Raw genomic sequence first — 8,244 nt, 5'->3', positions numbered from 1 at the left:
GTGTGGCAGCGGTAGTGAGGTTGGCCCAGGATCAGACATTGTTTCGTTCTGCTGTGCATGGGGTCGCTATGAGTCGGTTCCGACTCAATGGCACCCGACAACAACAACAACATATACTCTGAAAATGTAGATATAATTGTTAAGTGCCCTCAAGTTGGTCCCAACTCAGTGACACTGTATAGGGTGTTCAAGGAGCAGTTGGTGGGTTTGAACCTTGTGGGTGCAACCTTCTGGTTAGCTGTCAAATGCTTATCCTATAGTACCACACCAGATAGAATACAACTATCAAAAAATTAGTCAAGAAAACTTTAAAATTTTTTAATAATCTTGATTTATTGTTGTTCTGGGACTTTTGTGTTTGTACTATAAATAAATTGGGTATATTTTAATTATTTCACTCACTGTATCCTTGAGAAACAAGACTTTTGATATGGTAGAAGAGAAGTACAAATACAATAAACATGCTGAGATTTCTAGTCTTGAATTTAAGCTGGAAATATCTATATGAAATCCTTGAGATAATGTTTAAATATATCTGAGTCTGTCCACTGAAAATACTCAGATGCAAAAACCAACCCAAAAGAAATGAACACCTCAAACACCCAGATTTTGGTCTTAAAATACCAACTTATTTAAAAAAATAAAAGAGCTTCTGGAAGACATGGCTAATTATTGATCTGTAACAAGAAGTAAAACATATGACCCAGAAACCCCCTGACATACTAGAGAGTAAGGATGCTATAAAGACTACCAGGGTCTTTAAAAACAAACAAACAAAACACAGGAGGCAAAGAGAGAACCATCTGAACTTCGATTTCCCTATATTAAAGTATTCCAACTAATAAATTAAAAAGAAATGGTAAAATATCACCATTTTGTGACCTTTACTGACTTAACGGGCATTAAGCATCCATCAGTGGTTGCTAACATCATAAAAAAGAGACAAATGGTCCTGGTGGGTACTTTAGGATGGCATTGGACTGTTCACCGTAAGATGGGTGGTTCAAACCCACCAGCTGCTCCTCAGAAACCCTATACAAGGTTGCTATGAGTCAAAATAGACTCAGCAACAACATAGTCTTGCAAAGGAATTAAATCTGAGTCTGGTCCAGACTTTAGATCTGTCTGGTATGGGGCTGTGTGTTAATGCACCAGACTACATAGCCATTTGAACTGCAAGGTTGGCAGTTCAAGCTCACCAGCTGCTCCTCGGAAACCCTATACAGGGTCGCTATGGGTTGGAATTGACTTGAAGACACGTCACAACAACAACAACCAATATAGATTTTTAGTGGGGCTGCCATTAAGATGGGGCCTTTGCCCAAAGAGCTTCCATGCGGGGGCAAGGGGAGGGAATAAGGGGGAGTCTAAATAACTGGGAGAATGGGTCCTCCCAGAGCCAAGGGAACAGAGTTTCCATTCCAGTGCCTTCCCTGGAAGACAGACCTGAAACCCAGAGTTGAGGAGCCTCTATCCAGAATCCAGAAGAACTCTGGTAGCATAATGGTTACGAGTCAGGCTGCTCACCTCAAGGTAAACAGTTTGAAACTACCAGTTGCTCCACGGGGAAAGATGAAGATTTCTGTTCCCATAAAGATTTACAGTCTTGGAAACCCTATACAGGATTGCTATGAGTTAGAACCAACTACACTGCACATAACTACCACCACCACCACCACCCAGAATCCAGAATGCATAGCCAATACCCAGCATCTGGAGGATGGGGCCTTTGCCTAGATGATCTCATAGAACAAAAGATTATTTTCAAGCCTTGAGAGCTAACTTAAAATTTTCTGATGGATTTATAACTTGCCTGATAACCGGTTATCCCCTCTTTTCTTCTAATTACTTCCAGTGTAATGGAAATGTCTACTTTTGCCTGTTCAACCATTATATTTGGAGGCAGATAACTTGTATTCATGATTCACAAATGAAAACAAGCTGTTTCATAGATTAGAATTTGAACTTGGAAGTGTTGGGAAAAATATATTAGGGTGAGCATGTTTTGGGTTGTGCATGTATTAGTTGTATCATATTTAGGAGCAAGTATGACAATTTATAATTGTCTTTATTTGGAAATTATGTATGGTGTAAGAAGATATGTACAAGACAAGTTAACAAGGGGTGGACTGTGGTAGTTAAAGTTTTATGTCAATTTTTACCAGCATGGATTTTTAAAGTTTTGAAGACATAACAACTTTATTTCATGGATAAAATAACTCATTTTATGTCAGAGTTGCACATTTAGTTGGAAAACCTGTTTTTCAAATATAAGTAAACAATTACTCTAAAGTCAAGATGATGGTTACTTATGATTGGTGGAAGAGGGTTGTTATTTGGATAGAGTACATAGGAGTAGCTTCTATTTGGTGGCAAAGTTCTATTTCTTGGCTTAGGTCAGGGATGGGGAACACCCAGCCCATGGACCATATGTTGTTGTTGTTAAGTACCGTGGAGCCGGTTCTGAATCATAGCAACCCTGCACAGGGTTTCCAAGCCTATAAATCTTTACGGAAGCAGACACCTCATCTTTCTCCTGTGGGACTGCTGGTAGTTTCAAACATCTGACCTTGAGGTTGGCAGCCCGAATTGTAACCACTATGCTACCAGAGCTCATATTGGACCATATAAGGCCTGCAAAATCATTTGGCCTGGCCCTGCCAAGGCAACCACAGTCCCAGCCATCATTGTTGTTAAATGCTGTCAAGTTGGTCCCAACTCATAGCGACCCTGTATAGGGCTTCAATGGAGCAGCTGGTGAGGTTGATTGCTGACTTTGCGATTCAAACTAGCCTTGCAGTCCAGTGCATTATCCTGCAGCACCATACCAGGACTCCAGCCATCACATTTGTTGTTGTTGTTGTTAAGTGCCATTGAGTCAATTCCAACCCATAGTGACCCGGTATAGGGTTTCCGAGGAGCAGCTGGTGAGCTTGAACAGCCAATTTTGCAATTTAAACGGCTTTGCAGTCTGACACATTAGCCCACAGCGCCATACCAGGACTCCTCACATTAGGGATGAGTTAATTAATTGTTTGACCAAATATAGCAGACTGGTTTTTTGTGTTTTTTTTTTTTTTTAAGTTGTTATTGTGAATTGAGTGATAGTTTACATGGGAAAACATTGGTTTCATCGTTTCATTGCAATGATTACAATCTCCTCCAAGCATCATTATTCAACAGTATTTGCTTCTGTTCCCTGTTTTTTGTTTTGTTTTTTTTGGGGGGAGGTTGATGTACACAAAACACTCAGAAATATCTAATCATTTAAACAACCAAAGGGCACATTCTGCACACCTGCCTTCTGGCTGCAAGCACACAGCCTTTCTCTTTCCTTGAGTCTAGAATCTTCAGCTGCTGTATTTCTCCACATCCTCATCTCTGCCTCCATCTCTGGTTGCTGCTTCTCTGAATAGGATCCCACATTCTGCTCGTGCTTTTCTCCCTTGATGGTCCTAGGGTCCTCTGTTCCTGGACTGTAAGATTAACTACTCCCCGCTTTTTGTTACAGAACTTCTACCTTTACAGTTGTGGCAGTTGTAATTAGTCATAACAATTATTCACTATGAATCCTATGAATCTTATTCCCATAGCTTGTAGCCAGACCCATCTAGACAAGATAAGAACTGTTCATTCACTGGGGATTCTACCTTCCCCTGCACACTCTGAAAATAAACACCCTCTTGAAAACTTGTAAGCCAGTCACTTTGTGCCTTTATAGCTACCCCCAGCCCCCATTTTAGGTAGCCAATGTCTAAACTGCCCATCCCTATTAGCTCTGTATACAGAGGGGATAGGCTTGATCCTTGATGTGAAGACTTCCTCCCTTTCAGTTGGTATTTTGAGCTACTACATCTCTAAGTATAGGTCAAATTCATCAAATTGTAGAAATTTACACTTGCTTCCTTTGTCAAAAACTTTTTTTTTTAAAATCTTCCTCTAGTCAAGTTCTGATTATCAAGCCATCAAAGTTAGGTTGAATGGGTATTATCTACAATTTTGAGTGTCCTTGTGCGTCTCCCCTTGCTTCATATAAGCTGGATACTTCACTCTCAGCTGTAGCCCTCTGTGGCTATGTCCTTGTCCATGGACTCAGGAGTCCCCAGGTCTCACCATACTTCAGACTAACCAGTTCTTCCTCTTCTCTCTGTCATCTCCAGGTCAACGTGAATCTTTGGAAAATGGTTGAACTCAGCCCATTTCTTCATTGCTGCCTTTCCCCCTCTTCCACTCACCAGTAGATCAATGTGGTCGCAGCAGGCTGATTTTTAAGTTGATAATTTTGTATGGTCCACAAATAATGTTATAAGTTTTGGCAAAAAAAGTTCCCCATCCCTGGATTAGATGGTGTTTACAAGGCGTTATCTTTAATAGTTCATTTATTCTCCTACTAGTGGGGTTTTAGATAGTTTTCAATTTTTGCCATTAAAAGCAAAGTACCCTAAACATCATTGTACATGTCTTGTGCACTGTGTTTTTTTAGCATGCATATCTACAGGTCAAATTTCTGGATTGCAGGTATCTGAAATTTCAATTTTACTAAACACTGAAAGTTGAGCAAGAGTCAGATACACAGATACATACTACATCCTCACTTATTGACACGATACGGTTCCAAAGACCAAGTTATTATGCAAAACTTGACATGCAAAAAAATTTAGGATGACATCATTACATAACTACTCAATTACATCATTACTTAACTGCCAAATCATTGCGAATTATGGCTCAACTAAGTTGACACATAACCTTAACCAACAAACATAGCCAGCATCACTGTCACCTCACACCCTGGCATTTGTTACTATCACACGTGTCGCTAATGCACACACCTTAACCAACACAGCCAGCATTATTGTCACCTCACACCCTGGCATTTGTTACTATCACACATATATCACTAATGCACAAAATAGTCAGATAGCAGAGTTTTTGCTCTTCTTATACATGCAAAATGTAGGCTAATTAAGATAGCTGGTAAGTGAGGAGTAGGTGTAGTTGTTTTCTAAAGTGATACAACAGATTCACATTTCTTAATATCCTTGCTTCATTAAAATTGCCAAACTTCAAAACTGTTGTGAATATTATAGGTGCCAGATGAAATTTCATTATTGTTTTAATTTGTACAAGGACACTTGAAAAAGTTTGTGGAAAAAATGAAACAGAAAGATAATGGAGTTTTTTCATGAACTTGATGAAGCCCTCTCTTACTTACCAACTTAATGGTGAGGTTAAGGTTGTTTTCATGTGCTTACTGGTCATTTGCATTTCTTCTTTGTCTAGCTTGTTCTCTTTTGCTCATTTTTTCTCCAATTATTTTTCTCTGATTGATCTGTTGGAATTCTTCATGAATTCTGTAGTTTTTATGCTTTTTTTTTTTTTTTTTGGTCACTTTTATGCATTGCTAGCGTGGCACTATAGGATAAACATTGGACTGCTAATTATGAGGTCATTGGTTCAAATACCCCAGCCACTCCTTGGAATCCCTATACAGGGTCACTCTGAGTTGGAAACAACTTGATGGCACTAACAAAAACAATATCTTCCAGTATGTTTTTTTTCTCCCAACTTTACTTAAAGTATCATTTGTTTTACTAAGGCTAAAAATTTTCACATAACCAAACACATTTTTCTTTAAAAGTTCGTGCTTTGACATTTCCCAAAGTTGTCATGTTACTACTCTCCTACTTTCTTCCCCTGTCCCCCCCTCCCCCACAAACTTTAAAGCTTTTTTTTTTTATGTTTAGATCTTTAATACCTCTGTCATTTTGTATGTGGAATGAGTTAGAACTCTCTTTTAATTTTTGTAATTTAGGTGGTAGTACTATTTTTCTGGTGGTTGTACTATATTTCTGGAGTACTGGTGTGGCGCCAAGAGTTAATGCGTTGAATGGCAAAGTTGATTTGAACCGCAGGTCAGGGGTTAAGCTCAACAGCCACTGCTTGGGAAACCTATACAGGGTCGCTATGTGTTGGAACCAACTCGACAACACTAAACAAAAACAAGTTCCTGGGAAAATGGAATGAAAAGATAATGGGATTTTTCCACACATTTTTTGAAGCCGCTCATAGATTGCTGTTTATCAAATTGTCATAAATTTAGGAGCCTAAAAAACACAAAAGTATTATCTTATAGCTTCTAGAAGTCTTCTCTGCTCAGCGTCTCACTAGAACTGAAATGAAGGTGTCACCTGGAGTTGTGATCACATCTGAGGCTCCAGGTCTTCTTCCAAGTTCCAAGTTATTATCAGAATTGAACTCCTTGTGGTTGTTGGGCATTTTCTTGTGGTTGTCATCCAGGGGCTGCTCTCAGTACCTAAGCGTCCTCACTACGTGGCCCTTCCTTATGCAGTTTACAGCACAGTTGTTTGCTTCTGCACAAGTCAGCAGGAAACTCTATGGGACAGTTCTAGTCTATACCATAGTGTCACTATGCATTGGAATCAACTTGATAGCAACAAGTTTGGGTTTTGGTTAAGTTTGATACATTTCACCCTGATGGTGAAAACAATTAAGTACTCAGCTGCTAATGAAAAGATTTCTGGGTCAAACTACACCGAGGCCCCATGGGAGCAGAGTCTAGCCATCCACTTCCATAAGGCTTACAGCCAAGAAAACCCTATGGGACTATACTGCTAAAAAATGACTCAGTGTAGAACCCTGCTGTTTTAGAAAAACAGCAAGTACCTTAATTGCTCAGGCTATTTTCAGGAACCAGATATAAAAACCACTGTCACTGAGTAGAATTCAACTGATAGGGACTCTGTCTAAGAGTTCCAAGGCTGTAAATATTTACAGGAGCAGAAAGCCTCAGCTTTCTCTTGTGGAGCTGTTGGTGGGTTTGAACTGCCAACCTTGCAGTTAGCAGTCCAGTGCTTATCCTACAGTACCAATGGTGCTCCTTAGTTACAAAAATTCAAATTTAATTCTTTGCACTGCAATGTGCAAATGACACAAGCTCTTGTGGGTGGCAATGCACCAAGTTGATGAGCGTGGAAAGAGCTTATAAATCTGTGTGAGTGGGCAGAAAAGTGGCAAATGAGTTCATAAAGGACACATATGAGCCATCGGTTGCATATAAGAGGGAAGGAGAGAACTACTGTAGATTGCTCCCTAAAAATGCAGAGGCTCCTTCTAATAGCAAAAAGAACAGTCACTTGATTTAATCAGAGAGTGACATTCTTCCTGAGGTGCAAAGTAGCACCACCCACTCAATGGATGCTTTGATGGAAGTTGAATATGGTAAAAAAAAAAAAAAAAAAAAATCAGGAGGAAGGTCAGAGACAGTAACAGCAAAAAGGAAATGGACTTCTATATGGCAGAAATGAGATACACAACACAAACCAAGTAGGTCCCATTGGAAGTACTTAACCATGGTGGAGATGGTAGTAGTAACAACAGCTTGATGATACCAGCAGCTGTGATGATGGTGGTTATGGAATCAAACTCTTTCGGATGGCAGCAGTAATTGTGGCAGAACCAACAACAGTTTGCTTTCCAGCTGATACTAGTCACGTTGGGCAGCAATAGTGGCACTAAATTGCTGTCTTAATTATCTAATACTGTTATAATAGAAATACCACAAGTGAATGGCTTTAACAAACAGAAATTTATTCTCTCACAGTTCAGGAGGTTAGAATTCCAAATTCAGAGTGCCAACTCAGAGAAAGATCCTTGTCTCCTTTCAGCATCTGTAGGACCAATATTCCTTGGAGATCTTCATGAGTCTTGGCGTCAATCTTCTTTTGCATTTTCAAAGTACAGGGACCCCAAGTCCAAAGGACACATTTCACTCCTGGCTCTTCTTTTCTTGGTCCCTCTGAGCACTGTTTGCCTGTTTCATCTCTTTTGTTTCTCAAAAGAGATTGATTCAATTTATAATCTAATCCTGTAGATTGGTCTTCTACTGGTCTTACCCTGCCCAGGTAGTTCCATTAGGTGGGCTGAATTGCTATGAGTACTACCTGAGGAGACAAGGTCCCTCTGTCAGTCATTTTTATACTCTATTATTTTTTGTTGTGGTTAAGTGCCGTTGAGTTGATGCCAACTCATAGCAACCCTGTATAGGATTTCTGAGGAGCAGCTGGTGAGCTTGAACTGCCAACCTTGTAGTTTGCAGTCCAGTGCTGATCCACAGTGCCACATTGTTGTTGTTATGTGCCATCGAGTCGGTTCCGACCCATAGCGACCCTGTATAGGGTTTCCGAGGGTGTAAATCTTTACGGGAGTAGAAAGCCTCATCTT

This window comes from Chrysochloris asiatica, unplaced genomic scaffold (genome assembly GCF_000296735.1).
Source record: "Chrysochloris asiatica unplaced genomic scaffold, ChrAsi1.0 scaffold00120, whole genome shotgun sequence".
NCBI classification, from domain to species: Eukaryota; Metazoa; Chordata; class Mammalia; order Afrosoricida; family Chrysochloridae; genus Chrysochloris; species Chrysochloris asiatica.
Note: the sequence above shows the minus strand (reverse complement) of the source record.